Raw genomic sequence first — 27,216 nt, 5'->3', positions numbered from 1 at the left:
TGAAAAATCTTTTCATTTAATAAAATACAATTTTCCCAGCAGCAGCAGCAGCGCTGCAGTAATAATAGTTGTTGTTGTTGTTATTATTGATACTCTGCCCATCTGGCTGGGTTTCCCTAGCTACTCTGGGCGGCTCCCAACAGAATTAAAAACACAATAAAACATTAGACATTAAAAACTTCCCTAAACAGGGCTGCCTTCAGATGTCTTCTAAAAGTCAGATAGTTGTTTATTTCCTTGACATCTGATTGGAGGGTGTTCCACAAGGCGGGCGCCACTACTGAGAAGGCCCTCTGCCTAGCAAAGGCAAGATGAGAGCAACACCAAGATGGCAGTGATGCAGACATTTCCTTCCCTGTCAGGAAGCCTGAAGATGGTCAGCAGCTGTTGCCAAGGTAGGTGAAGTGTGAGCATTCCCAGGGTACACACTCGCCGTGAAAAAAAGTGCCTGCGACAAATGACACACCCTCATATGTAGATTCTTAAAGAAACCAGGTAATGGGACCTGCAAGTTCTTTTATTTATTTATTTATTTATACATACATACATACATACATACATACTTTATGACTTGTAATTATTCGGCTATTGTGAGCCACCTTGAACATGCTTCAGTAAATAAAATAGATAGACCTGACTTTTCCTTCTCAGTCTATAGCCAACACAGAGAGAGCTGAGTTGTCCAGTGCAGGGATTTCTGAAGCCCCGTTATGTTTGGATTGAAAGAGAAGTAGAACCATATCCAGGCTTCAGTTGGGCTCTGCTTAGCTGCAAAGAGGGGGAAAAGGGGGGAAATAACAACAAAAAGTTGAAGATTGGCATCTAGATTTCAGATTTCATAGCCCAATCTGAATAAAATCTTCAATGTTCTATTGTATTTTTGTTCTGAAGCAGATGTTTGGTTTATCTTCAACAAGAATTGCTTCATTTTTTAATTAAAAATATTTTGCATGTATTCTGTATATCTTGGGGGAGGGTGTGTGTGTGTGTGTGTGTGTGTGCATGCTGGCTGTTTGCCTTCTGAAAAACATTTGTGCTGCACTCCAGGTTCCCTCTACAATATGATAGCTTGGTTGAAAGCCTGGCCTGTTCCCCTAGAGTGCGTTGTAAATTGTGCATTAGAAACAAAGGAAGTAAGGAGGGACCGGATGCCATTTTGTTTGAAGTAAAACCATATGGCAAAAGCAATATAAGACTGAATTGCAGACTCCCTAAAATGCCAAGCGTTATAGCTTGCTCCCCAAAGGACAGGTGTTACCTTAGAAATGAGTTGATCCTTGAAACAGCTAAATCTTCTTAGACATATGCCCATCTGTTCTGCAACTAACTTCTCTAAAAGGGTTGCATTTTTAACAAACAAACAAAAAAAGGAGTATTTTTCGGCTGCAGCTGGGGGTGGTGAGTTTCTACCTTCTCCCCACAACTGCCTGCAAACTTTTTTCAAAATAAAAAGTCACGATTTCCCCATTTGAAAACAAACCAACACAATGTTCATTTGAGCTAAACCTGCTGCTGTTTTATTCTTAATATCCCAGCCCCATTTTGCCAACTGCTTTCTGGTGCATTTAATAGGTACAGTACAGTGGTACCTCAGGTTACATACGCTTCAGGTTACAGACTCCGCTAACCCAGAAATAGTACCCCGGGTTAAGAACTTTGCTTCAGGATGAGAACAGAAATCGTGCTCTGGCGGCACAGTGGCAGCAGGAGACCCCATTAGCTAAAGTGGTGCTTCAGGTTAAGAACAGTTTCAGGTTAAGAACAGACCTCCGGAACGAATTAAGTACTTAACCTGAGGTACCACTGTATAAGGCAACAGAGAGAGAAGGCTCACAAACACCTTTTGTTTTTCCTGTGTTTTCTTCCATTTGTCCTGTGATTTGTAGGCACGGGTCTGATAGATTTTTCTTTTCGCTGCTGCAAAAGAAAACTAGTGCCCATAATCCCTGACCATGTTAGTTGAGGGCGGCTGATGGGAGCTGGGGCTCAACCATATCTTGATGGTGCTGCTTGGCCACCCCTCCCATATTCAATATTCAAATGTTGTGCCTCTGTATAGACCTCAGGGGATGCCAGAGGCAGCTCAGGAGGTCAAGGTAGACTGGGGTGAGGTACCGCTGAATTGGAACACACATCAATCCGCAGAGAAACACATGAACATTTGTTCTGGTAAACAGCGGGATTTCCTGAGGGAAAGGAGCGGAACAAGGAGAAGTGTGGACAAGCCCTTCGTCTGAGAGTAAGATCCTTTGAACTCAGTGCGACTTATTTCTGAGTGGACACGTATAGAATCGTATAGACTCCCAAATGAATAGCTCCATGTACCTAAAAGAGAAGGTAGCTTTCCTTTGGTTTTGTTAAAGTGGGGGACGGACCTAAATAGGTATAGTAACCAGACTGCTAATGGAGTTAAAGGGGGCCATCCGTAAAAGGAGAATTTCTGTCTAAAACAAAAACACCCGTCACCATCTAACAGAGGAACTATAGCCTGTCAATGCTCTAAAAGGCAGTCGCGAGAGCTAATTATCCGCAGCAGTATAAGACCAGCAATTCCATCTTGTCAGGCTGAGTAGCAAATCCAAATTGACCCATTTATCTGCCATGCTCTCGCACACTAATGACCCCCCTTGTACCTGCGCTGACCAAATAACCTCCCCTTCTGCCACTCACCATATCCCAGGAAGACATTGAACTGTAATCATTTAGAGGTGCGTGAGCATAACTCTTGGCCCTGTCTCTCCAGAAGCACTTCTAAAGATTTACTGTCTCGGTACTTTGGAGCAGCAAAGTGGAAATACAGTGAAGGACAGTATTGCGGTTTGCCACTTATCTGAGGGAGAGTAACAGGCAAGAGGCAAGGGAAGTATTATTATTATTATTATTATTATTATTATTATTATTATTATTATTAATTTCTATTCTGCTGTGTGTGTGTGTGTGTGTGTGTGTGTAATCCCACTTTCTTGCCCCAAGCTTCAGCAGGATACAAATATACAGGGTTAAGAACTTAATTCGTTCCGGAGGTCCGTTCTTAACCTGAAACTGTTCTTAACCTGAAGCACCACTTTAGCTAATGGGGCCTCCCGCTGCTGCTGTGCCACCGGAGCACGATTTCTGTTCTCATCCTGAAGCAAAGTTCTTAACCTGAGGTACTATTTCTAGATTAGCGGAGTCTGTAACCTGAAGCGTCTGTAACCTGAAGCATCTGTAACCTGAGGTACCACTGTAATACCACTGTTTAAATGCAGTCTGGTTGTGATTTGGGTTGCTGGCTTATCAGAAAAACACGTCTGGCCTGCAGTGTCCTGTTCAGCATAGTGGGTTAAACTTTTCCTAGCATGGAAGGAAGCATTATCACCTGCTAATGTCTGCACAGCAGGTTTCAGCTATAGTGGCAGGTTGAAAAAGGTTGCATCCCTAGCTGTGATTTGCCCATTTCGTGAATTTCACACGAATACTCTCCATTCATAGGCTCACAACTGGAACAAAACGGATTACGTGAGCGTGGTTCACGTGTAAAGTTCAATGTGTGTACGGCCTGTGTACCTGTTGGTTTGCAAATAGTTGAGCTGTAAAAATCAAGAAGTATGCACACAAACACTTGCAGGTACATGTCCAGAGACAATTTGTGCCCTGTGTTCAGTGTACAAGCCTATTCTCTAACACCCACGCACCCACCCAACAAAGTAGGTCCAAGTGTCATCCAAAGCCTGTAGGTCAATATAGAGATGGACTTACTGTATCTTTCAATTTTGGTTCTCTCAGTTTCTCACTTTTCCAATCTTTAATGCAGCTCTCCACATTTCTGCAGCAATTTGCGATTCAAAGAAATCCTCATGAAAATTGGTCAGAAATTTTCCCCAATAAACTATTATTTTATGCAGTCTTGAGTAATGGGCACATGCTTGCTCGCAATTCCCCCTATTACAATGCATGTTTGTATGTCATTTTCACTAACATATTCATTTTTACGCACACTTTCTTCCTAATACAGTGGTACCTCGGGTTACATACTCTTCAGATTACATACGCTTCAGGTTACACACTCCGTTAACCCAGAAATAGTGCTTCAGGTTAAGAACTTTGCTTCAGGATAAGAACAGAAATCGGGCTCCGGCGGTGTGGCAGCAGCAGGAGGCCCCATAAGCTAAAGTGGTGCTTCAGGTTAAGAACGGACCTCCGGAACAAATTAAGTACTTAACCTGAGGTACCACTGTATATGGATTTTTTGGTTGGAGAATTGTTTCATAAAATCTGGATGAGTGACGTTCTGAAGGGCAGGTGTTTCGGTTCACTTATTGGAAAGAAGTGTGAATTAGTTTGTTTCTCATTAAGATGCAAAACTGAATTTCTCCCCTTCCCTAGGTCAACAGGCATAATGAAGTCCAGAGTAGCAAAAGCAGGGAGCCGATCCACTCCCGAAAGCTGCCAGCTGAAAAAAGAGATCCTGGTGGCATGAACAAACCAAGTGACATGTGAACCTCCCATACTCTCTAGGGCAAGAGTAATGAACCTTCGGCCTTCCAGATGTTGTTGAACTACAGGCCCCATCATCCTTGGCCATTGGCCATGCTTGCCATCGTTCTGATCACATGGAACACTGGGTAGATTGACTAGATGTTGCCTGCAAGCTATCTATAATTATGATTTCACCCGCTTTGGATTGTATGCCTTGGAGGGTATGTCTCCAAGGTAGCCTCAGGACAGTCCTATAAGGTTAAATTAAAAATTGTGGTGTGTCTGTGTGTGTGTAATGAACTTCATGGCTGAGCTAGGATACGAGCCCAGGTTTTCCTGGTCCAAACCCAACACCTCACCCAGCACCACAACTTGGACTCAAGAAAGCAAGATGGTTGTGATATGAGGACTATTTCTGTGCTGTGACCCCAAATCTATTATACTTTTCTAGTAAAAACCAACAAGAATGTCTCTGTTTATTTGTACAAACGACCCCATTGTTAACATTCTGATTTGGAGCTTCTGTTCCCCTTTCTGCCTTTCGGCTGAAGGCTGCTAGTTAACTGCACTTCCTCATTTTCATTTAACTGTCCAGCAAACCCTAATTATAGCCTCTCCTTATTAAAAAAAAAAAAAGCCTACATCCAACTCTACACAATTTACAGTCTAATGGCCCTTACCTTGTTTGTTCAGCAGAGCTTATATAATGATTCCTGTGATTTTTTTTTTGATTTTTTTTTTGGTGAAGCATAACTCTGGGATTTCCACTTTAAACTGTGAGTTTTACATTAATGTTTTATAACCTTGGGGTTCTAATCATAAAGTCATAAGGACTTTAATTGATTTGAAACTAGCCAGGCCCTGAAGTGTGTACATGTCAAATTGATTCAAATTGATCCAATGTGTTTAAATACAGCCCGTGTTAAGAAACTCATAGCATCTTGTGCTACCAGACAGAGGCCTACAGCGCTGTGCTAACATAATTATGTTGCTGCCTAGGTACGCTAAATTATTGACTGGAACATATTTTTCTGTGTTTTGTTCTGGGAAGCCAGGAAAATTCACCTGGATGGCTAAGAAGATTGGAACACAATGCAGACAACAATTTCTGTGAACCGCCCTGAGACCTGCGGGTATAGGACGGTATATTATTATTATTATTATTATTATTATTTCAGCAAGTGACAACTTCCCACAGTGCACATGCAGAGGCAGCTGTTAGGCAGATCATTCATCCATAATAGCCATAACCAAGAGCCTGGATAGCTCAGTTGGTTAGAGCGTGGTGCTGATATTGCCAAGGTTACAGGTTTGATCCCCGTATGGGACAGCTGCATATTTCTGCATTGCAGGGTGTTGGACTAGATGATCCTCAAAACCCCTTCCAACGATACAATTCTATGATCCTGGCAATTAGTGAGGTATGATGGGATGTTGAGCTGCTTGTGCGTAAAGTTCCTAGTCCCTCAGTGTTTGGCTAAGTCCACAAACCACTGTCTGTAACGGAGGTCCATAAGCATGGCTCCGTCAGTCGCTGGCAGAATCCGACAGTGGGCGTTTACGGAATTTCTTTCAGCATAAAAGCTCCTTAACGGAAACACGTCTTCTGGACTCTCTGCGTGACAGTTTCCGGCGAGGAGTGGGTGTCCCTATAGGAGGTCCTGAAACCTCCCCGCTGTTCTCGCTGGAATTGTCTCTGAGCCATCCTTCCGACTCACTTTCCCTTGGAGCTCTTTCTCTCCCCCTGCTGGTTCCCTCCTCCGCTGATAAGTCTCTCTCAACCTCTGGGAGCCCTTGCACCACCGGTTCTTCCGATGACAGTTCCCTGACATGAGGCTACGTTTGTGCCACTTCCACACCTGATCAGAAATTTGAGAATGGTACCATTCTCCCCACCACTTGGTAGAGCAATGTGCTGTTTAGAGATAGTGAACCTGCGGCACTCTGGATGTTGTTGGACTACAGCACCCATCACCCTTAACCAACGGCCATGCTGACTGGGGCTGATGGGTGTAGGAGTCCAACAACATCTGGAAGGTGAGCCACAGGATCCATGTTGTTGATGTGAATCACCAGCAGTATAAACTGTATTTGTGGCTGCTCTCCTTCACCACTATTGTCATCTCTTTATGGCAGGGGTAATTTACTTGTGGCCCTCCAGGTGTTGTTGGACTAAATCTCCCATCATCCTCGGCAATTGGCCATGCTGGCTGAGGCTGCAGGTCAGCCACCTATGCTTTAAGGTAACAATGAAGGTGTATACCTAGCCAAGTATGTAATAATATTTCAATATGATGCTATGATCTGAAAAACAGGGCTTAAGTTGGCATAACTTTCAGGTGTGAACACCAGAGTAGCTAAAGAGATGTACCCCTAAAATTTTACCATTTCCCAGCCATGTGTCATGTTCCACCACCTTTTTTTTTCAGGGACCACCCTAGAGCTGGAACCGGAAAACAGCTTCCCAGAGGAGGACCTTGCTTTCAGCCTCATAAGAACATAAGAAGAGCCTGCTGAATCTGGCCAATGGCCCGTCTAGTCCAGCCTCCTGTCCTCACAGCGGCCAACCAGATGCTTCTGGAAGCATGCAAGAGGAACACAAGCAGTGTCTTCAGTTTTAAGATGGGAGTGGGAAACCTCCAGCCCATGAGGTCTGTATTGTAGCTCTCAGTTTGAGTAAATGGCAGTTCAGGTTTTCTCCAGATTGACGTTTGCTCTGATTGAGCACTAAAGAACGGGTTTTCCATGGGAAAGGAGTCCCATGGATCCTCCATGCTTTCTAGGTGGGGAAAGCAGAACTGTGGATGAGACCCCAGTCTCTCTTTCTCAGCCTACTCCAAACTCACAGGTGGGAAGAACAATGTAGTCAACAGGAGCTTTTTTTGGAGGAAAGTGGAATTAAAAAAATACAACAGCCTTGGATTAGTTTTTTGTAGCTTAGCAAGTGCCAGATATTTTGGACTCGCATCCGTCCCTGCCCGCGGAGTTAATGATCAGGGAGGATGGCATCTGTAATCCAAAAACATCTGGGGAAAACCAGGTTAGGAAAGGCTGCCTTAGATGAGCAGAGCTTTCCTCGCCTCCTGACACCCCTGCCCCCAATTCCTGGAACTACTAATCTATGCTCCCCAAGGACCCAGGCTTTGAAAAACCTTATTTCAAGAGTCGGCAACTTTGTATGTGTGTTATCGCGGAAATAATGCATATGCATTCCTTGCTGATGAATTGGTCTCTGAAGGTTGCGATAATCATGATATATTATGAGTATGCTCTGCGCCTTGAAAAAGAACCTTGCTTGGGATCCGGGAGACCTGAACCCCACACTTTTCCTTCCCAGGCTCGTCTCATGTTTCCTTCCCACCTGCCTTGGCTCTCTCTGTGTGTGCAGGTGTAGGATTGCCTCGCATTAAAAGCTGCATAGGCCCATTTATAATGGGGCTACCTTGCTCTTCAAAGCTAAGCAGCTGCTTTTTCTCTCCCCCCTCCACTTTTTTTTTTGCTTGCAGTAATGGCTGGAGAAACTTGAGAAAGGCGCAGATGCTTTGCTCATTTGTTTTGGCTCTTGCAGCGAAATTGTCTAACAATTGGAGAGGGCCAAGCAGAGGTTAGGCGTAATGGCGCAGAGGGGACAGGATGATTTATCCGCAAAGTCAGCGCCGGGCAGAGGGATAGCTTTATCTCTGCAAGGCCCCACAGCTGGCTGATGGAGAGTTGCTCTTGTAGTCCCTGATAAGCATGCACACACGGCCTGCATAATTCTTTGGGAAAGCTCCTTTGTGGCTGAGCAGCCGATTTCTGCAAACTTTCTGCATGAGTAAGATAAAAGATAATGAGACTCCATACATTTCCTGGCAGGGTTTCCTTCCCAAATGGCCCCCTGTAACCTCCACATTGGAAACAGATTAGAGGTCTTAATATTCCCCCTTATCACAAGCAACACCCTGGGGGGAAAGTTGTGCCGGTCTCCCTGCTGCTGCTGCTGCTGCCGCTGCCACAACCATTTGAGATTTGCTTGTAAGTGTGCACAGAGCTGCTTTAGGGATGCAAACTTTGTGTTGGTCATGCATTCTACTGGGTAGTGTGGAAAAGTAAGTATTTCCGTACTGTTTTTAAGCGTGCGACTTGAACCGTAAGGGAATTTAAAGAACTCCAAATCCATTAGCAACACAGGAAATTGTCTTTCAATACGGCATTTTTCCAAGGAAGAAGTTGTTATTAACATCAGCTATGAATCTGGGCTTAACAATTTAGCACCAAGAAGGTATTACTCATTGCAGGCAATAGGATGATCCTCTGGTGTTGACATTGGCGCTCGTTCTTTGGCACTCTTTTCTAAGCCTAAAAAAAAGAAGAACAAAGGACGTGCCATATATCAGGAATGGGCAGACTTCAGGCTTGAGGGATCTTCTTTCTTTTTTACTAGAACCCCAAGCTCCACCAACCAGAGTGAGGTATAAAACAGCTATAGTTAGGCTGGATCTAGACACATCGAAGAAGCAATTCATTTAAACGCGTTGTAAACTTATACAGGGAAATCCGATAGGCAAAGATGTGACTCCACAGCGCCTTCTGGTGTCACAGTGTTATTTTAAAAAATCGCATCTACAACACATATAAAATGCCTTTTCTTTACCAATCTAGCTGAGTCCTTAGACACAAAGTTTAAACAAAAGAATAGGAAGCCCCTGAGCATACTCTCATCCAGAAAAAGGACTGAACTGAGCTTGCAGTTGTTTCACAGAAAAGTTCACTCCTGGTTGGCCTTCCACATCTCAGTAGCCTGATTTAGGTGGGGGGAATTTTGTTGTTGCTGTTGTTGATAAGTGGGGCTTTGGAAACCCTCGCTGATCTCTTGCTAGATCCTGATCTACCTTCTGATCTGCCATGCATTAATTTCAATTGTCCTATTCTCAGGGGAATAGTATTAGCTGTCAGGGCTGCGCAATTTACCACCAGCGACACATTTTGCCCTTCTTAGCTGATTAACAGTACCCCAAGTTTTGAGAATTCCAGGCAAGCAGTAAAAATATGGCATTTATTTATTAAGCCTGTGGTTCATGAGCTGCATTTGGCTTGGGTGGGTCATAATTTTTTCAGGTCTACTTTATTTATTTATAAGATTTCTTATCTTCCCTTCGCCTTAAGGCAGGTTACACCAACAGAATATACAATTCTAAAAACACAGTATAAATAAATAAAAATACAGTGGTACCTCGGGTTACAGACACTTCAGGTTACAGACTCCGCTAACCCAGAAATAGTACCTCGGGTTAAGAACTTTGCTACAGGATGAGAACAGAAATCGTGCGGCGGCAGCCGGAGGCCCCATTAGCTAAAGTGGTATTTCAGGTTAAGAACAGTTTCAGGTTAAGAACGGACCTCTGGAACGAATTAAGTTCTTAACCTGAGGTACCACTGTACCCCGATAAACTGCAGGAAATTAACTTGGAATAATTTCTCAGCCTGCCCAACACCAACATGTGACTGGGTTGTCTTACAAGAACCCAGGGGGGAAAAGAGCAAATCGGACCAGAGAGCAGGACCAGAATTGGCTGAGGACTCTTCGGGTCTTGAGGTGTTTTTTTGTTAATGTGCTTTTTTGATTTTGCCACGTGGAACTAAAAGCTGCTTCTCCGGAGACTTTGCAATATGGCTGGTTCACTGCCAGGAGGCTGCCAAATGACTATTGATTTTCTAGCGGGGACTCTGAGTTGCAGTCAGGGAGAATTGCTCTTTAGCCCAACTGCCTGCGGTGAGTAAGAGAAAGTCAGCACTGTGTAATTTAAGGACGCCAACTTGCCTTGCCAAACGAGTGTGCGTTACACACTTGCAGGATGCTTTCAGTCGCAAGCGCACAGGTAGGAAGGTTGCATTGTTTCCCTGCAGTGATTATTTCACTACTCAGGGGCATGAATGAGCTTGGATAGGTGTGGGGAAGGAGAGACATGAAAGTTTGAGCCTGGAGAGAGAAAAAAGCTAGACGCTTGCGCTAAAGCAAAACAAAACAAAAACCACACACACAATAAAATCAGGGAAATTATTGCAGAGACCAATGAAAGGAGGGCAGGCCATCTCAAAAGAATTTCTTCCCTGCCAGCAGCAATCTTTGCCTTGCCCTTTGCCAGAGTTTTCTGTCACCTTCCTGGTCGTATACTTTCTCCAGCGCATTCCCTTTTCTTCATGTGAAGCTGGCGGTTGTGTAACTGTCTCACAGAGCTCTCTTGCATAAACTCAAGCGCCTGTTGCTATAACTACAATGCTTGTAAATCCAGCCTCGGCCTCGTGCAATTCTTCTTCTTCTTTTTTAGGCAGCTCTTGTGGGGAAGATGCAGACAGCTTTGTTTTGCTGCATGTTAATAAGCGGGGAAGGGGGAACCCTCATGCAAAAATTCAAGTTTACCTGCATGCTTCAGAGGTATGCAGGGAGATGCTGGTGCTGAATTTGCTTCCCTCTTTGCCCTTCTGAACCTGGAGGTGTTACTCCTACAATGCAAGGGTGATGGTGGCCAATCCACAGCAGAGTGACTTTAGCAACCTGCACAAAACGACACCAGGATAAATCTGAGCCATTGGAAAGGACCCTACCAATGATGCTTGGCACCGCACACAATTGTTTAGCCAACCCTGGAAGACAACAGCAACCTCAGGAAAGTTATGTTCCCAGCGTAGATCAATCCTGCTCTGTTTGCGTAAGAGCTAGGGTGCCACAATGGGTAGGGCTCTGAAGATGCAAGGAACTCAAATTCACATCTCGCCTCGGCCACAAAGCTCACTTGCCCTTGGGAAAGTTCCTGACTTTCAAGCTAACCTACCTTCATGATTGAACTATGGAACTCGCTCCTGCAGGAGCCACCAACCTGGACAGCTTTAAAAGAGGATTAGGCAAATTTGTGGAGGAGAAGGCCACTAACCATGTTGGCTATGGTGAAACCTCCAGAGCTGGAGGCAGTATACTTCTGAATATCAGGGGCTGGTAACCACAAGAGGTGCAAGTGCTGTTGCGCTCTGGCCCTGCTCACAGGCTTCCCATAGGCATCTGGATTCCTGCCATCGCAAGCATATGCTCTGAGCCATGATCTATCCCCGGGATAAAATGCTTCAGCCAGTCACAAAGGATCCAATTTCTCCAACTTTCTCCATACTTATCCTGTCTCATTTGGCACATTCCTTTCAATATAGTCAAAAGTGTAGAATGTTGACAGCTTTTGTTGGGGGGGGGCAGAAGCTGCTGGGATATTCTTCGAAGCGATTTTATGACATTTCCCCTACTTTCCACTCTGAGTTTCTGTAGAGCTTGCTTTCCATATTTCCCTGAAATATACATGTGCAATTTAAGCTGTGCAATTTATCTAGAAAAAGGTCTGGAACTCGCCACGAACATCTCTCTCATTCTCTTAGAATGATATTGGCACCCACCTGAGAGGTGCTTGCAAGTTCTAGTTGAAGAAAAGCCCTGGATTTTATCCACATAAGGACATCCCCGCATGGGTACAGGGACCTTGGAGCTTAGGTCATATTTGTCATTGACTTGATACTTCCATATCTGCTACCGCCTGCTTCCATTTCCTAGCAAGTGCATGTGTGATGGGCAAACCCTGCTGTTAGTTTAATGCTGAGACTCGCCTATCTATACATTAAAACCAAGCCCCTACTTGGAAAGAAAACTAGCCAGCTTAGGATGACAGTTAGTTTATGATGTGGGAAATCCCAGGGGAGTTGGTGTGTGTGTGTGTGTGTGTGTGTGTGTATAAAATTCAGAATCCATATAACCTTGTGTAAAAAGTAGGCAATCAAGCCTACTCAAGTGAACAGGTTTGTGACTTTGGGGAGGGCAATAAGATCTGAAAGTTTTGCACAATCCACTTGGTCCAAGTGGAGTAGATTGTAAGAGATACCAGAGAAAACAGCATGAAATGAGTGCACTGTTCGTTGTTAAAGAAGACAGGGATGCAGTTCGCAGTCAAGGTTATATCCAACAGAAGTGCCCCATTAGTACATGGACTTCTGCCTGTGCTACAGGACTTCCTCATCTCCATAAAAAAAATCTGTTTTGGGCGTCCTCCCCCAACTTTCCAGAACAGATTTGGGAGGGAGATCACAGAGAGAGGAGAGAAAATCTTGTTCCACGTTAGAAGCCCTTGCCCTAACCGTGGTATAACATCCTGCTCCAAATTTGATGCCTGCGGAGTACAGTGGTACCTCGGGTTACATACGCTTCAGGTTACAGACTCCGCTAACCCAGAAATTGTGCATCAGGTTAAGAACTTTGCTTCAAGATGAGAACAGAAATCGTGCTCCGGCGGTGCGGCAGCAGCAGGAGGCCCCATTAACTAAAGTGGTGCTTCAGGTTAAGAACAGTTTCAGGTTAAGTATGGACCTCCGGAACGAATTAAGTACTTAACCTGAGGTACCACTGTACATCCAGATTCTCTTCAGCAGGGAGGTTTCATAGGATACAAACATAAACACAGTTTTAAAACATTATTTCTGAAAGTTAGAACAAGTAACATGGCATCCAGTATGTTGGAAGCACATGCTGCTGAACACAGAAAGGAAAGAACTTGAAAGCAAACGCAGAGAGAAGGATCTCAACCTTTCAGGATGGAGCACAGCTGAGCTGCTTGGTGTAAGAGCATGACGGGAGGGTGGCCCTATCTGTGCAGAAGGCTGGGAGAAACCTTGCGGGCAAAAGCTGAGTAACGAGGAAGCAAAATGCTCCTTTGCCAGGTGGCAGAGAGCCAGAGCTGTGGGCGCACGTGAGAATGTGGAAGGAGGCAGGCAGCAACCCACGCTGTCTGCACTTCAGATCTCTGAAAGGATCTCCCTGTGCCGACTGTTACACAGAGAAAAACACAAGGGGAGAATGTGAGAGAAAGAGCAGCAAAGAACATATGAGCACTGGCTGGAGCTTCACTGCCTGACAGCAGAGAAGTTGGCGGCAGTAGAGCATCTCCATCTGCAGCCGGGGCCTGCTGAGGGCACCCGGGTCCCCCGTATTTTTATTTCTGATATTGACAGGCCGCTTTTCACCATGTAAGGCCACCACAAAGTGGTTTGCAGAGCAATCAATGAAACAACCCAGCGATCAAATAATGTGGCGTCTAAAACAATAATAAAAAGAAACCACTGACAAAGAAAGGAAGAGAAACATAATACAGCTGACTTGAAATGCCTGCTGGAAAAGAAAGGTTACCTTCTGTGGGGAGATGAGACCACCTAAAGAGCACCAGAAGTATAAAGGTAAAGGTAAAGGGACCCCTAACCATTAGGTCCAGTTGTGCCTGACTCTGGGGTTGCGGCGCTCATCTCGCTTTATTGGCCGAGGGAGCCGGTGTACAGCTTCCGGGTCATGGGCCAGCATGACTAAGCCACTTCTGGCAAACCAGAGCAGCGCATGGAAACGCCGTTTACCTTCCCGCCGGAGTGGTACCTATTTATCTACTTGCACTTTGAGGTGCTTTCGAACTGCTAGGTTGGCAGGAGCAGGGACCGAGCAACAGGAGCTCACCCCGTCGTGGGGATTCAAACCGCTGACCTTCTGATCGGCAAGCCCTAGGTTCTGAGTATAAATGGCAGCTAATTCACTCTACAGAAAATTTCAGAGGACTTTTTAGTTCTCCGGCAAGAACTAAACTAAACTTAGTACCTGCAAGATACTGAGTAAAAGCAGGGGATACTCAGGTGACCAGATTCATCTTGAGAGCATGGACCTAGAAATGGCAGCTACAATTAGAACCGTGGAAGGTGGCAGTGGACAGAAAACAGATCCTGATCTCTGAGGCTACTTTATAAACAGAGGCATAGCAAGACAGCTCTAACTTAACTGATTGTGTGCTGTTATTTCAGGGCTCTGTGTCCTCAATGGTCTATCCGTAGATGTTTTGGATTACAACTCTCATAAGCCACAGCCAGCTCAACCTCTCTGGGGTAGATGGACGTTGTAGTCCTAAACACCTGGAGGGTTGGGGAAAACTGGCCTAAGAGGTGACTCCACACAGGACTTGCAGTCAGGTTAAAGTGGACTGTGCAGTCCACCTTGCTGGATTTCTGTGGTATAGATGGCTCAGAATGAATGGGACTTTCCTTCTCCCTAGAATGTTCCTCTAGTTGCTTCCTCTAGTTATACTTGGGGTGTGTATTGGGTGCAGCTTTGAAATCTGTTTCATTTAAAAGCAAAAGCACATTCTGGGCTTTGATGCAAATAGATGTGAACAACATGGTGGTCAGAATTCCAGATAAACTCGACTAGATCTGTAGAAAATGGCGTCGGTGGGGGGGGGGTGGATTTCCAAAAATTGGCAAAATGTGTGGGGAAACCCAGACATATGGCAACCCATGTCGGAATTGAAGTCTTTCCTTTAAAATAGCTTACAAACTTCAATAGCTCAACAACTTTGCCCTCACCCCCAAAGCTCAACAACTTTTTGAAATATGGCAACCCTAAACTATCCCTTTACCACAAAAGGTGCTGCCAAGACAAAAACGAGATAGAGGTTTCTTAATATAGTGGTGGAACTTTTTATATTTGTATCTAGCCTTTTAGTAAACCATTGTTTACTGGACCTGGGAATCATTTACCCACAGAGTCTCCATCTTAATCAGGGTTTGGTCTCAGTTTCTTTACTTTGCTCCAGCTCCTCATTGCATCCAGGCACTGGTTCAGGTCATGTGTAGCCTCTCCTGATTTAGATGTTACTGAGAAACAGAGGTGGGTGTCAGCACCATACTGCAGACAGCTCATCTCAGATCTCCTAATGACCACTCCCAGTGGCTCAGTATAGATGTTAAATGTTTATATCTGGCAAACTGCTGTAATATGTGTCCTATGATCAAGGGCACCTCTGATTTAGGATAGTAATTGCGATGAAAGACAACTGCAACAATAAGTACAGGCTTATTACGGCCTATTTCCTCAGCAAGGACAAACTGGCATAATGTTGCTGAAATCCCTGGTATCAATTTACACTGGAAAAGAATCCACTTTGTAATTTACAGCAGGGTACAGAGCTTGATTCTCAATCTGTTCTCTTGTGCCAAAATCCATTTACTTTGATGGGCCTTACATGAGGGCCTTTTGGGGTGGTTGTGAGTACTTTGAGAGTGGCACTAAAACCCCGTAGTCCCTTAATTTGGCTATAGACTAACTGTAAATAATCACATCCCAAAGCCTTGCTCCTACTTAATCTTTTAAATGATTCCTCTGGAGAAGGCCACGCTCAATTTAAATGCTAAATCTGTGAACTTCTAAGAGTCTTTCCATGGCTGAGTCCAGAGTGAGTTGCCAATAAATAATGCTGCAACAAATGCGAAAGTCTTTGCAGCCCCCTCTTCACTGTATCTAGAGGGTAAGTGTTTTGGGTATTGAATCATGTGCTCTGGGTATGAATTGCTTCACTTTGGCTGGTTTGTGACATGGGGGAAGACAGAAAGGAACAACCATAAGGTATCAGGAGACCCACATACTGAACTAAGTGCATGTTTGTGCATGCAATGGTGAAATAGTGGTGATTTTGGATCTGTTAATGTGAATTGTTGTTAATATGAATTGTTGTTGTTAATGTGAATTGCTGCTGCTGCTGTAGTTGTAATTAACCTCTTAGTAAAGTTCTGTTTAGAGATGCGGGTGGCGCTGTGGGTTAAACCACAGAGCCTAGGACTTGCTGATCAGAAGGTCGGCGGTTCGAATCCCTGCGATAGAGTGAGCTCCCATTGCTACCGGTCCCTGCTCCTGCCAACCTGGCAGTTCAAAAGCACATCAAAGTGCAAGTAGATAAATAGGTACTGCTCTGGCAGGAAGGTAAACGGCGTTTACCACTTTAGCTAATGGGACTTCCCGCTGCCGCCACAGCATGATTTCTGTCCTTATCCTGAAGCAAAGTTCTTAACCCGAGGTGCTATTTCTGGGTTAGCGGAGTCTGTAACCTGAAGCGTCTGTAACCTGAGGTACCACTGTAGAGGGGGTTATGATGATGACCAATTTCTAAAATGCTAGGTTTAGGCAACACATGTGTGCTCTAATTCTTCCCTCCTCCCACTCTCCTACACACACCCAAACACACACACCCCATAAAGTTTTTCCCAGGCCACCCCAACTTTTAAAACGGATTCACAAGCTTTGAACTCCACAGGGGTCTTGCGGCTAACAAAAAAAAATTATGTTTCTATGAGTCCCTGTACTTGCCACCTGTGAGATGCTGCAACTACTTTCCCCTAAGTATTAAATGTTCTTAATGGAGATGGGAGCTCCATACATGCTACTTATAAACATATGGAGCTCCCTTATACTGAGTCAGCTCACTAGCCCTTGTAGCCCAGGACTGCCTACTTGGACTGACTGTAGTTCTCCAGGGTCCCAGGCAAGTTTTGCAGGAAACCACAGATAAATTGGGCACAGTGGCCTCTTGAGATCCACAGCTTTGTTTGCTGTCCATCTTCACCGACGACAGTTCTGCTTGTCGCCGCTCGACTAACTTGACCTTTTCCCTCGATACTGGGTTTGAGGAAGTCTTACCCATTGTAATATCTGCACTCATTCTTTATGGGTTTCCGGGGTAAAGCCAAACCTATGGTCTGTGCAGCTACATGGTGACCATCCGTGACCTATGTCAAAAGACAAACTTGTGGCTGGCAGGGTTAGGGTTAGGGTTAAATTTTTGTTTGTTTCTGGATTTAATTCATTCCAGGGCTTATTACTGAACCCCCCGTTGTGGTTCCATGGAATCATGGTCGTATTATTCGTAGCATTGTTTCTATCTCTCTGCAATAACCATTTCTCCTCTCTGCGTCATTTTTCTTCTTCTTAAGTTGTGAACCATATGATGCCAAACAGGCAAGCCATCGTTTGTTTCTGTCTCTCAAATGTCTGTATTGTTTATTTGTATTTATTTTTATTTTTATTTAAAGCAACTTTGGGTGCGCTGTTTGTACCCTCCTGGTTTGGAGCTTTGATGTAAGTCAAGACAGGGTGTTACGAGATGGAGTGAAGCTTCACACCAGTAAAAAAAAATTCCTGGGCAAGACGTCTGGGTTGCATATGCTGATGTGTGGGAATGTGGCAATAAGATTCCCTTCACTTGCAGCAGCGGACTGAATTGGGGCTGGGTCTTCAGAGTCTTCCGGCTCTTTCTTCTTGCCACCCAGGCAGCCTTCTAAAACATCTTTTTCTGTATAGCGGCAGCCCAAGACCATTTGCTGCCTGAAGCAGAATTCAGATGTGTTTCCTACCCTGACCAACACTTTGTGTGTGTGTTTTTTTAAATAATTGTTATTAACCGACCAATCAAATCAAATCAAATCAAATCACATCACATAAATTCTGAATTACAAAGCCGAATTTTAAATTTTTGTTGAGGGGACCCATATTTCAAGTTCCGAAGGGGGATTCCGATCATCTTCTTGCTACTGCGTTGATATCCAAATCAGTCCAAATAAAATTCATAATTCTATCCAGTCTTATCTTGCTGTATCCACATCTCATCTTGTTCGTATATTTTTTTCTTTTTTTCTTTATGATCTCTTCTGATAATCTCCTTAAGCAGATAAACACCAATTATAATTATAATCCTGTGTGAATTTTTCCGTTTGTCCAATCCTCATATCGAGATGGTTTCCATATATCATCGCATTCATAAATAACATTGCTCTTTCCATCATTAATCTTGCAAAACTGTCGCTCTTAAGTCCCTCTGAGGAGTCTCACCCACAATATAAAAACAGCTCTATTTCTCCTCTCCTCCCAGACTTAAGTCCTCCGACAGAACTTGCCAACATGGCGACGGTATTTTTAACTGCGTCATTCCAAAGCTCTTATGCTTTCCACGGTCTTCTTAAAACATGCTTTGGTTAGAAAATTTATCTCCACACAGTCATAAATCCACTGCTTAAGTCATTAAAACGACATTTCTGACTGGGGGGGGGGGATTTTTGGTTAATCACATAGAGGGAAAAAAGGAAAGTTTCCCCCCCTCCCCCATCCAGTCCCGTTGCCATACCGAGCCTTGGCGTATCTTCTCATGATTTAATCTTGTTCCTCCAACCCGTCTTGTTTATCAGAGATCTCTTCAGTTAGCAGTCTTTACTCCCCCTCCTTCCTTGAAATATGTGCATTCGCTTCCTCCTAATTGTTTCTTTTCAAGTTCTTGCAGCTAGAGGCGTGGATCAGAGACAGCGTCCAGGAGTGCCGAGATCCACAGGAGGGGATTCTTCCTAGTGCCCCCATCCCCACAAATTCAGGGGTGGTATAGGGCACAGCAGGCAAGGGCAGCCCCCCACAACCTTGGGGGGGTAGGGAGGCTATTTACTCCCATCACAGCCTCCTAATTACCTCGTGTGGGTCGGAGAGATGTTATTGTCAGCCATCTTCCGATGCGCCCCTAGTGGCCCCTCCTGACCAACACTTTGTTGTATCATTCAGATATGAATTCCAACCCTCGTCTGCTATATGTGTATGTAATTTGTGGGGGGGGGGGGTGTGTGGAAATGAGCAAGGCCAAGAGAGGTTTCCCTCTGAGGCAGGGGAAACCCCAGTTGGGAAGAGGTTCTACAGGGTCTGACACATTCTGCTCGACGCTTCATTAAATTAAGGTCCCTGATGTTTAATTAATATGCTTAGACAAATGTCCTCAGTGTTAATAACTCAGGTAACAGATTGCATTGGGATTGCTTGGGATGTTGCTTTGTTTTTCCCTCCTCCCCCTGTCCTACTTTTGTTTTATACATTATTTGCTAAGAAAGGGCCAAGGGGGTCCTTCTCAGAGCTGGTCCTTCTGGTTGAGGTGTCCAGGAGGATGCCTGTGCCACACCACTGTAATTTGCTTTGAGGTTCTAGAAAGTGCTTTTGAACTAAGTTTTTTTATTTTAAAAAAATGCTTTAGTGTATTACATGGAATGTTTTACATTTGGTGGATATCAAGATAGTGGCCATAACTGTGGTTGCCAATCCAGTTGGCAAGGTAAGAGGGGGCCCAGGACACCATCCTGCCACAGGCTCCAAAACTCTGTCCCAGGTCCATCAACAAATGCTGGGTACAGAATAATGACTGCAGGATTTGTGCGTGCGCAGAAAATACATTTAAAATTAAGAGGCAGTATGCCTCTGAGCTTATGCTCAGCTCAGATTTTCAACACCAGAACTATGGTGGCCAGTTAAGCACTGCGAAAAAAAAGGATTTGCATCACCAAAACGAAAAGATGACATCAACTGCTGTTTGTGGATTTTAGCTCAGCTTTTAACACTATTCTCCCCCATAGACTGGTGTCCAAGCTAGAGGCGATTGGACTCTCCAACTCCACCTGTCTCTGGGTTTTGGATTTTTTGTCAGAACGTTCTCAGAGGGTTAGAGTAGGGTCACATATGTCCACAGCCCTTAGCCTTAACACCGGCTCACCACAGGGTTGTGTGTTGAGTCCCCTGCTCTATGCTCTCTATACGTATGACTGTACAGCCATCTATTCCAGCAACAAAATCATCAAGTTTGCTGATGACACTACGGTGGTAGGGCTCATTTCAGGAGGGGATGAGTCCGCCTATCGGGACGAGGTGGAGCGGCTCTGTGTTTGGTGTGGAGAGAACAATCTGGCTCTTAATACGGCTAAGACCAAGGAATTAGTGGTGGATTACAGGAAAAAAAAGGCGGACATTCAGCCCTTGCATATCAATGGGGAACGGGTGGAGAGGGTGGCGGAATTCAGGTTTTTGGGAGTAACTATCGATCAGGGCATGACTTGGAGCGCAAATACCACTGCTCTGGTGAAGAAGGCCCAGCAGAGAATTTATTTCCTCAGACTTTTAAAGAAGAACAATCTGAGTGAGAGACTGCTGGTGTCCTTCTACCGAGGCTCCATAGAGAGCATTCTTACATACTGTATTTGTGCTTGGTTCTCCAGTTGTACAGCTAGGGAGAGGAAGGTGCTCCAGAAGGTCATAACCACAGCACAAAGGATTATTGGTCAACCTCTCCCATCCTTGGAAGAATTGTACGGTTCCCGTTGTCTTAGGAAAGCAAACAACATCCTGCAGGATTCATCTCACCCGGGATACAGTCTGTTTGCACTACTGCCGTCTGGCAGGAGATATAGAAACATCAAGTCAAGGACAAATAGACTGAAAAACAGTTTCTACCCGAGAGCTGTGGCCCTTTTGAATGCTGTAACTCGATAGTGTGACTTGGGAGATTGATGGGTGTGGGTGTGGGTGTGGCTGGAATGTGGTTTGTGGGTTGTTGTTGTTGTTTTGCTTTTGTTGTTTTTAAGGGATGGCATCCAATTTCGTTGCACTTGTGCAATGTTGCACGTGTGTAATGACAATAAAGAGTCTATCTATCTATCTATCTATCTATCTATCTAACCATTCTCAAATGGCAATTTATATACAGACAAGCAAATTTTAAAATGATTTTTAAAAAGGTAAAGGTAAAGGACCAGTTGTGAACGACTCTGGGGTTGCACCACTCAACTCGCTTTACAGGCCGAGGGAGCCGACGTTTGTCCGCAGAGAGTTTTTCCGCGTCATGTGGCCAGCATGACTAAGCCGCTTCTGGCACAACGGAACACTGAAACCAGAGCAGCGCATGGAAACGCCGTTTAACTTCCTGCCGAGCGGTACCTATTTATCTACTTGCACTTTTTGCTGTGCTTTTGAACTGCTAGGTTGGCAGGAGCAGGGACCGAGCCATGGGAGCTCACCCTGTCACGGGGATTTGAACCACCGACCTTCCGATCGGCAAGCCCAAGAGGCTCAGTGGTTTAGACCACAGCGCCATCCGCATCCCTTTAAAAAAAATTAAAAATGATTACTATAATTTAAATACAGTACAATAAACACAATACACCTTGCTTACTGGGGTGACTTGTGCATTGGCTCAGTCTGCTGACCCGGTGCTGCTAACGCCTGGAGAACAACTTCAAGGCTCCTGCTCTCCCTTGTTATGGTTCCTTATCTTCAAACAGGACTTCAAATAGAGGTCACCTTCAAAAGGGGACTGGCAGTCCTTCAAAAAATAGAAGACTGCCTTCTTTTCTATAAAGTAGGACACATGGCCACCCTAATCAGAAAGGAGCTCATATTCCTGGTTTCTTGCCAAGCTCTTTTGTTTTAGCAGCCCAATTTAGAGAAGAAGAAGAAGCTTTGTATGCTTACTATTGTTAAATGACTGGGATCTGAGAAGGCCTTGCTGAATCACTCAGAGACATGCCAGCCAATCCCTCATCTGCACTCTGCTCATCTCTGATTCTGTCTTGGCTTAAGATTACCCTGCATATCAAGCTAGAAAATAGGTTTCCTTAGATGGGTCCATGCCACAACAAGGCTGCAAACCTGTGAGCTGGCACCTGAAGCTGACTCTTTAACAGCAGTAAGGAACGGGTGACACAAGCCCTATGCAGCTGTTCTCCACGTGTAGACCCTGTGTGTGCAGAAGGGGCAGCAGGTCACACTACTGGCCCCACCTCCTAAGTGGGATAGACAAATGCATCAATTTTGGTTTCTCTCACTTTCTCATTTTTCCCAATCTTAAATTCAGTTCTCCACTTTTCCACATCAGTTTGTGATTATTATTAATATTTAAATCCTCTGGGAAATTCATCTGGGAATTTCTCCTAAGGTACACACAATTTTGCCTGGTGTACACATCATTGCAAAGCAATTTCCCCAATATGATGCTTTTTTGCATATTATTTTCATTAATATGTGCATTTGTATGGACGCATGCATTTTGTACACATCACCTGGATGGAGAGCTGCAATGACAGAATTGCAAGTGCAAATAGCAAAGGGTGGCTGTGTTTGGGTTCCCGTATTGTTTCAGAAAGTGCAAATTTGGTACATTCACCTTTGAATGTGAACTGAATCGATTTTCTTTCCCATCCCTACCTCCTAGATGTCCACGAATCTGCACAGGAAAAGTCTGTGTGTGGGCAGCTGCTTATTACCCTTGCCTGATCAAGGATCCTTCTCCCATGGAAGTCTCTATGTGAGTGCACAAGCTTTCCATTTGCAGGCAGTACATGGTGTTGAGAGCCAGTGTGGTGCAGTGGTTAAGAGCGGTAGTCTCGTAATCTGGGGAACCGGGTTCGCGTCTCCGATCCTCCACATGCAGCTGCTGGGTGACCTTGGGCCAGTCACACTTCTCTGAAGTCTCTCAGCCCCACTCACCTCACAGAGTGTTTGTTGTGGGGGAGGAAGGGAAAGGAGAATGTTAGCCGCTTTGAGACTCCTGAAGGGGAGTGAAAGGCGGGATATCAAATCCAAACTCTTCTTCTCCCTTCTCCATTGCTTAGCCTCTACACGTGGAAAATGTCCAAAAGGGGCTACTGTTTAGCACTGAGCTACAGCAAGCTTTGCCTGCTAATTGCTGCACTTCCAACTTCTTTTATAGGGACAGGCAAGCCTATTAATTTTATTTTATTGGCCCTTTGGCAACCCTACATTTCAGGAAGTTGTGGAAGAGGCCGGGTGCTGACTGCCCTGTGCATGGACATTGTACACACATTTCAAAACGTGACACATGAAATGGATTGACGAATGCAAAACAGCCATCCCAAACGAGCGTGTGTGAACCGGAGGCAAGTTGATGTTAAATATAGCAGCTGTTAGTTTTATTCTTTTCTGTCTCCTTACACTTTGGAGATCATCTCCTCAATCAGAGGCACTTAAAGCAATCTTTGACAATTCATTCACATTCTACTCTTCGCTCAAGGGAAAATAGAATTACTAATAAAAAGGCTTCGCGTGATTGCATTTGTAATAGGATACAATTTGGATCCCACTTTCTGGAGTGGGGGGTAAAGACTAAGAAAAGTACATAGCGCATAAAGTTGCATTTTATGCAGAGAAATGCACAACGGCAGCGAGCCCATAAAGCATTGAGTTTTGTGATTCATTAAACGTTTATTCCATGTCTCTAAAAACACCCTTTGAATACATAATTGCAGACAGATTTGATGTGGTAAATGATTGGGGGGGGGTGTTAGATAGGAAACTGCCTTGCAGCAAGTCAAGACTGCCATTCCTTCCAGCTCAGTACTGTCTACATTGGCCGTGTCTGTTTGTAATGATAAGCCAAACTTTCAGGTTTACCATGTTTTGTCAGGAACAAGGAGTGTGCTGTCACTTCCACAACTGGTGTGAGCTAGGAAAACAAACCAGGAAACCTTGGCTTCCTGTTACATCTAACCAGGTTTTCGTTCCCTAACAAGGGGGTGTCATTGGTGTTGTTCATGATTATGGTATGTAATCATGTGTTTTTGTATGGTAAACTGCCCTGTGATCTTCGGGCAAAGGGTGGTATAGAAATTTAATGAAGAAGAGGAAGAGGAAGAGGCAACAACAAACCATGGCTTCTGTTGGCTAGCAAACATGGCTTGTTAGGAAACGAAAGAGCACAACCCGTGGTTTGAATGTAATGCCAGGAATCTAATGCTACGAAGCCAAAACTTTGTGGCTTGTTTCTCCCATTTTCTCCAGTGGAAGGGCAAACCTTTCTCTCTCCAGCTGTTACATCCCCTCAGACTCACTCCTCCCTCCACCCCCAGATCTGGCCCTCCTCAAGGTCCATCAACCAGTTGTTGTTGTTGTTGTTTAGTCGTATAGTCGTGACCGACTCTTCGTGACCCCATGGACCAGAGCACACCAAGCACTCCTGTCTTCCATTGCCTCCCGCAGTTTGGTCAAACTCATGCTGGTAGCTTTGAGAACACTGTCCAACCATCTCGTCCTCTGTCGTCCCCTTCTCCTTGTGCCCTCAATCTTTCTCAACATCAGTGTCTTTTCTAGGGAGTCTTCTCGTGAGGTGGCCAAAGTATTGGAGCCTCAGCTTCAGGATCTGTCCTTCCAGTGAGCACTCAGGACTGATTTCCTTCAGAATGGATACGTTTGTTCTTCTTGCAGTCCATGGGACTCTCAAGAGTTTCCTCCAGCACCATAATTCAAAAGCATCAATTCTTCGGCGATCAGCCTTCTTTATGGTCCAGCTTTCACTTCCATACATCACTACTGGGAAAACCATAGCTTTAACTATATCAACCAGAGCCAGGCACAAAAAAATGGCTAGGCCACAGATGGTGACAAGAGACAGAGACAGTCTCTCTGACCTTATGCATAGCTCAGGATTTGTTTTCAGGATCACAACCAGGGTAGCCAGTTATGCACTGTCAAAATTGAGGAGTTGCAGCACTCAACTCTAAGGTCTGCACTAGGAGAGAGGAAGATCCATGCCTGCAGGTTCCTATCTATATCCAAAGGTATATAAGTTCATCATGCTGCAATCTGCTCTTTTAAACTGGGAATGCCAGGAATTGATATTGGGACCTTTTGCAGGCAAAGCAGCTGCTTTATCACTCAGCTATGGTTCCTCCCCAGTCAGGATTACTATGGTCTGTGCAGCATTTAGGGCATATCACACACTACCTGTTACGTACTGCACTTGGAAATATTGCAAGATTGACCTTTATGGTGGCGAAAACATAAACTCACTAGCAAGCCAAGCCTACATCCTTTCCAATATTCAGTAAACGTTCAGATCGAACCTTGAAAAACAACAGGGCTGTTGTTGTTCTACTGTCCAGCAGTCAGCTGATTGATAGTTGTAGAAAGCTAGATAATTGGAAATAGAATCCCACATTTACTCAATGTGAGTAATTATTCAATGGAAAATTATAAAAGATAGCAAGAATGTAGCAAACAGCTTGGATGATTTTCCAAGGAAAGCTGGAAGAATGAATATGCCCTTCTTTGCTACACTATATATTGTTATGTGCTACAGTGGGAAGCTATAAGCCTACTGTAATTCCTGGATCCAGAAAGTGTTAAAATCTAAGGAAGGATTTTCATGTTGCTGGACTAGCCGGACGAGCTTCTTGATAATGGCCCTCTAAATTTGGGTTGTTAAGGTAACAAAGGAAGTGGTTGTGTGCCAGATGGCAAATGTATGGGCCCCTCAACTCGTTGGTGGGGATTTAGAAAAGAGCTGAGTTGTGTGTGTGGAAGCTAGAAGCTGGAGGAAGAAACAGGCTGAAGCCTGTGATGGAAAGACATGCCTGATTTTTGCTTGCAGCCAAGGCTATGGATGAAGCAATATCCTATTGGGGTGTTAATGCTGTGAGCACCTCCATCATAGGCTCAGGTTGTATGCACATGCAAATAAACCATATATCATAGACACCACAGTCTCTGCTACTATTCCTAATTCCAAAGGAAACACGAACCCTGGGTAAAGTGTCTGAAACCCCTGGGATCTTGCACCACTTGAAGATTGGAGTGGTGTACAACAATATACCTTCAACTTTTGCAGAATAGTAAAAGCAATGCCCTCTGGTCAAATCCACCTGGGCACCTTGTTAGTTGAAAGCACTGCTTGCCACGTAGGCAGCTAAAAGCTTATTATTGTTATTATTTAAAAAGCATGCAGCTAAAGTCACTCACAGAGGCTTTGTCGTGTGTTTGCACTCTTTGTACTTCTTCCTTGGTGGCTGACAAAACACTTCTGGCAACAGCTTTGTTCAGACGCGCTTTCTGCCAGCTGGCCTGCGCACAAGGCCCGATCCTGTCCCCGTTGAACTCACAGCGAGCACCGTCTTCTCGGATGCGATGGAGCCAGAGTCAGGCTCTTTGTTTGCCACTTGGATTTACGAGAGTGCAGGTCAAGTGAAAAGGCCACAGTTCAGAGGTCAAGAGGAACACTAAGAGCTACATTGTGTACTCATTTCACAAACAGAATGGGCCCTCGAAGCGATAAGCAGCGAAATGTCTCCTGCTGTGGTGCTTTGTTCCTAAAGTAAATGTGCCATAGTAATAACTCCACACACACCCAAGACATTTTTAGATAGTAGTTGCCACTTAGGGTTTTTCTTTCCCTGTTCCTGTATTTAGATTAAGATATGCAAAAGAGATGAAGCGAAGTAGGTTTGAGTCTGGTCAGTGGCTTGACAGCGAACCAGCCGGGAATCCCATGTATTCTGCCTCAAGTTCCATTATGGGAAAAAGGCAGTATATAGGTGGACAAAAGAAGTAGGGTTGCCATGCGCCCTGAATTTCCTGGACATAAGCAGGATTAGACCATCAGAAACAGTGTCTGGATGGAACATCCAGGAAAAATTAGATGTATGGCAACTCATGTCAGCAGTGCAGATTTTGATGAAGTTCCCTAAAAATAGCTCAAGAACTTTTCTTTTTAGATTTTGCAAAAAAAGCTCTCCCTCACACAAAAAACCAACTTTGGAGAGAGAGAGAGAGAGAGAGAGAGAGAGAGAGAGAGAGAGAGAGAGAGAGAGAGAGCTCAACAACTTTTGTGTCCGTATTTTCACTTTTTGAAATACGGCAACCCTAAAATAAGTCTTATGTTTTGGATTGTTTTCCACAGGCAGAAAAGGCTTCTGCTTGTGCAACGGGGCTTTCCTCACCTGCAGGATTGTCAAGAATCATAGAATCATAGAGTTGGAAGAGACCACAAGGGCCATCGAGTCCAACCCCCTGCCAAGCAGGAAACACCATCAGAGCACTCCTGACATATGGTTGTCAAGCCTCTGCTTAAAGACCTCCAAAGAAGGAGACTCCACCACACTCCTTGGCAGCAAATTTCACTGTCAAACAGCTCTTACTGTCAGGAAGTTCTTCCTAATGTTTAGGTGGAATCTTCTTTCTTGTAGTTTGGATCCATTGCTTCGTGTCCGCTTCTCTGGAGCAGCAGAAAACAACCTTTCTCCCGCCTCTATGTGACATCCTTTTATATATTTGAACATGGCTATCATATCACCCCTTAACCT

General features: G+C 44.6%; 2 long non-coding RNA genes across 4 annotated transcripts; one reads left to right on the top strand and one right to left on the bottom strand.

Moving 5' to 3' along the window:
* Nucleotides 1-3,224: 3,224 nt before the first annotated feature.
* On the top strand, nt 3,225-7,162 carry LOC310757405. Of its 3 annotated transcripts, XR_014545165.1 has the most exons (4): nt 3,225-4,716; nt 5,510-5,591; nt 6,595-6,701; nt 6,888-7,162. It is a non-coding gene; the product is annotated as an uncharacterized lncRNA (long non-coding RNA). The 3 variants fall into 3 exon arrangements; XR_014545164.1 differs by lacking the exon at nt 6,595-6,701; XR_014545166.1 differs by lacking the exon at nt 6,595-6,701 and having other exon boundaries at nt 5,510-5,601.
* Nucleotides 7,163-7,249: 87 nt separating this feature from the next.
* LOC310757442 lies at nt 7,250-26,179 on the bottom strand. Its single transcript, XR_014545211.1, has 3 exons — nt 25,877-26,179; nt 10,859-10,993; nt 7,250-8,796 (listed from the first exon to the last, which is right to left on the bottom strand). It is a non-coding gene; the product is annotated as an uncharacterized lncRNA (long non-coding RNA).
* Between the last annotated feature and the right edge of the window lie 1,037 nt (nt 26,180-27,216).

Source organism: Podarcis filfolensis, assembly GCF_964270895.1.
Source record: "Podarcis filfolensis genome assembly, chromosome: 2".
Lineage (NCBI taxonomy): Eukaryota > Metazoa > Chordata > Lepidosauria > Squamata > Lacertidae > Podarcis > Podarcis filfolensis.
This window is presented reverse-complemented; position numbering and strand designations above follow the sequence as displayed.